This window comes from Hemitrygon akajei, chromosome 3 (genome assembly GCF_048418815.1).
Source record: "Hemitrygon akajei chromosome 3, sHemAka1.3, whole genome shotgun sequence".
Lineage (NCBI taxonomy): Eukaryota > Metazoa > Chordata > Chondrichthyes > Myliobatiformes > Dasyatidae > Hemitrygon > Hemitrygon akajei.
In genome coordinates this window covers 208,956,340-208,960,586 of record NC_133126.1, presented here as the reverse complement: position 1 = coordinate 208,960,586, position 4,247 = coordinate 208,956,340, and the positions used below count along the sequence as shown (strand labels likewise).

The 4,247-nt window shown below is 40.8% G+C and overlaps 1 long non-coding RNA gene across 1 annotated transcript; it reads right to left on the bottom strand.

The window, feature by feature from the left end:
- Window positions 1–2,356: 2,356 nt before the first annotated feature.
- On the bottom strand, window positions 2,357–4,010 carry LOC140725809 (uncharacterized). Its single transcript, XR_012098468.1, has 3 exons — window positions 3,898–4,010; window positions 2,529–2,615; window positions 2,357–2,440 (listed from the first exon to the last, which is right to left on the bottom strand). It is a non-coding gene; the product is annotated as an uncharacterized lncRNA (long non-coding RNA).
- Window positions 4,011–4,247: the final 237 nt, after the last annotated feature.

Genomic DNA, 4,247 nt, shown 5'->3' with positions numbered 1-4,247 from the left:
CCCTCTGTGGCAAAGCATTCAACAGATGAGCTACCAATTGGCTAAAGAAATTTTTCTTTCCCTCTCTTAAACGGACGGCCCTCTATTCTGACGTTGTGCTCTCTGGTTCTTGACTCACACCCCTCCAGAGACTTCTACCGAGACTTCTCAGCATTCGATATGTTTCAATGAAATTCGCTACCACATTATTCAGAACCATCCTGTATATTCGGGAACGATAAAGAGCTCCTAATGCGTTAACCCTTTCATTCCCGGAATCATTCTCATGAACCTCCTCTGTATCTTTTCCAATGCCAGTGCATCATATCTTAGATCAGCAGCCTAGAACTCCTCACAATACTCCGCACGGTCTGACTAATGCCTATAATACCCCACTATTATACACCATTATTGCCTTGTTCTTATATTAATGTCCTCTCACGAATGGTCACATTACGTTTGTCTTCCTCACCACCGACTCAACCCAGAGGTTAACCTTTACGGAATCCCACACAAGGCCTGTAAAATCCCTTTGCAACTCTGCTTTTCGAATTTTATTTCTGTTTGAAAATAGTCTACGCATATAAACCTTTGGGTAAGTGATTTTATCGATCTCTTTAGAAATGCTCTATCCCTTTTTCCGCATCAGGACGTTACTGTCAGGCCCATTCCGATTTGCGTTTCACAAGATAATGCTGAGACTTGGGGTTGTATCGCTCTCGTCCTGTCATGAAATCATGAACAAACTTCTGCTCTCAAACCTCTGCAATGGGGGTTCCCAAGCCCGACTGCGAAAGAAGGAGGGTTTGACATTGGTTTCACAAACCCATACTGAAAATTCCCAGAGCTAGAGAAACACCAACAGAAACTACAAAGTAAAAGGATCTATATAGAGAGAGGATATAGCTGGGGATTACCTGAAAGAGTGGCCCAGGACTTGAGAGCTCTTACAAACTTTGTCAGCAGCCTATATCCCAGCATGGCTGATGGGCTTAATTAACTAAGATGTTTCCAAGTACTTTCAAGACAGGATTTCACAGCAACTAGAAGGAAACTACAGTGGTGACAGTAGCTACGTCAGCAGCTTTTATGTTAGGTGATTTGATTGTTGTCTTACAGATTTTCTGTCGGAATAACTTTGGCAAGAGAAATCAATTGATTTAACAGCAATACTTGCATAATGCTCATGAAAGGTATCACTGTTGAGGGGGAGTTATTCAAACAAAGGAACTATTATATCGATGGTATCACCAGTCTCCATCATTGTTAGAGTAGCTCATATCCAGGCAAATAGAATGTATCCAATTAATGTATTCTAATACATTAAATTCTAATTAATGATATATATTGGGGACAAATCTTGGGGGTCTCTTCATCGCAGAGTTGTCAGCTCCTTACTGCTCTTGTAGTCACACTGCATATGTGTAAATCAGTATGTAGAGTCTAACTAAAGCAGGGACAATGCTGAACCTGATTTTGGGAATGAGACCAATCAGGTAACTAACTATTCAGTAGGAGACAATATATCGGGAAATGTCCATCATAAAGTTTAAGGTAGCCATGGGTAAAATGATCACTGACCTTGCCTGAGATCATTAAACAAGACGTAGCAAACTACAAAGTGTTTAAGCAAGAACTGGAGAGAATTAATCGAGAACAGCTATTTTAGGGCAAGTCCATATCGCAGATGTAGAGGGTGTTTAAAGGCAAACCGCAATGATAGCACCCCAGTAAGAGGGAATGACAGTATAGCAAGATAAAGGAACCTCGGATTTCGAGAGTGCTGGTATGTTTTGTCAAGCACAGAAAGGAAACTAAAATAAAATAGATCCCTTCAAGGCAATTAAGAAGATGGGTTCTATGATTTTATGGTTTTATATATTACCTCTATGTCTTTCTGTATTTTATGGCTATCTAGTGAAGACAATTCTTAGAGTTGTGTCTACTTACATTCTTTGATAATAAAATGAACCTTTGAATCTTTGAAGATAGGAAAGACCTAATGAACGGGATTTGGAGATCCATCAAGAGTCATGAAATGACATTGACAAGCAAAATTGAAAACAAAATTAAGACATTTTATATATAAACCAAGAGCAAAAGGATTGCCAGGGAGAGGTTTGAACCGCTCAAGGATACAGGAAGAAATATGTACTTGGAGGTGGAGGATGAGTAATTGATTGTGCGTTGGTATCTACAAAGGAGAAGGACGTGAAGGAAAACATGGTTTCTAATATGCTATAGCATTTGGATAGAAAAATAGACGTATTGTTGGATCTATTGAAGAAGATGAAGGTGGATAAGTTCCACCAAGACCATGACTTATTTTGCTCTCTTCTGATGAGACTATTGTGGAGTAAAGTTTTATGGAACTTACCTTCCATGTTTTCAGTTTGGTAGCCATGCAAATTACCGTCCAGAAAATATTCCAATTTATCGGCTGAGCTGATGGATTGCGAATCTACTGATGAAAGAAAGACCTGGATTTAATGCAAAATAATTCACTCATATTGAAAGATAAGTGATGCATCCTGTTTAAATATAATTACCGACTCCAGGCCCAGTCTCCTGAATGGCGATCTCCTCATAAAACGGCTCAGCAAACTTGTGCAGAGTAGGCCGTGACTTCTCATCGCCTGAAATACCAAAAAGGGATATTTATCCGGTGAACAAAACGGACAGAAATTTCATCTGTTATTGTCTTTTTTTTCTTTACATCCAGCAGAGGGAGAGAGGGGGAGAGCGAGAGAGAGAAAGAGAGAGAGAGAGAGAGAGAGAGAGAGAGAGAGAGAGAGAGAGAGAGAGAGAGAGAGAGAGAGAGAGAGAGAGAGAGAGAGAGAGAAACGTGCACCCTTGCAAGCACGTATAGCTACTTATCTATTAAGTATACATTACTTAATTAACATCCTTCCATGTTTCTTTGTGTGATTAGCATTAAAAATAAAACCAGCTGCATCGTCCGTGCCTTCATCAAAATCATCTGCAGAAGTTCCAAAGTCCGCTCTCAGTGAACCAACGATGCTTACATAATCTCAACCACACTGAAATATTTGTCTGTACTAACTGTTCTCTGTTAAGCAATCATCAACATGCAGCAGTATTCGGGATTGTCTGCTAAACATTGGGTAAGCGGACTAGTGTTTTCTCTCTGTAGTGAAAGGGTGATAAGAAGTGGCTTGGTGGAGGCATGTAGAATGATAAGAGGCATAGATCAAGTGGATATAATAAATATTTTTCCCAAGCCGGAAATGGGAAATACGAGGGAGCATAATTTTAAGATGATTGGAGGGAAGTATAGAGCAGAAGTTTTTTTTTACACAGAACGGCGAGTGATACGTCTTGATACGGGTTGTGGTGGAGGCAGATACATGAGGGATACTTACAAAACTCTCAGATAAACATACCGATGATGGAAAAAAATGGAGGGCTATATGGGCGGCATGGGGTTTATCGAAAGTAGAGTAGGTTAAATTGTCGGAACAACAACGGAGGAAGAAAGGCCTGTACTGCGCCGTAATGCTATGCGTTCAGTAAGTAATGTCACCCCAATTCCCAGAATGTGCTTCTTTCTGCAACAACCTCCGCATTACTTCAATGTGTTGTTTCTTCCGTCCATCTTGCGAGCAGATAAGCCTGACAGCATCCTTTCGCTTTACATGCGCTGCATGCAACAGTACCGCCCAAGCTGCGCTGTAGCACCATCTTGTACTTTCTAGCTCATCTTACCAAGGAAAAATACATTTACAATCCACGCCTAAATAGTCGAGACCTGAGTATTCCAGACTGCTATTTAGAGTCTGTTTATGCGTTTTCAGACTCTCAATTCATGAAAAATACCCTATGGCAGGGAATCAACATAATGAACGTTAAATTCGTTCACAGTTATTCATCACGGCTTATGAGAATACATTTACTAACCATTCTGGAGCTGTCTTCGTTGGCTTTTTATCAGGTAGAGAGAAACGATGACCAGAAGAGAACCAAGAATGAAAGGGATGGCGTAAATGAAGGATCTCAGATTACTGAAAGTAGGAGGATGTGGCTGGTGATCTGAAAGAAAGACGTTAATCGAATTTAAATATATTTTGTCAGGAGCAGCATAGAAGCGCCCAGCGCCAGAAACCTCGTTTCAATTCCACTGCCGTCTGAAAGTCGATTGTACCTACTCCCCCTGAAAGCGTGGGTTTTTTCAGACTTTCCAGAGACGTAGGGGTTATTAGGTGAATTGTTCACCTGACCGTAATTGGGCGGCGCGGATTTGCTGGGCC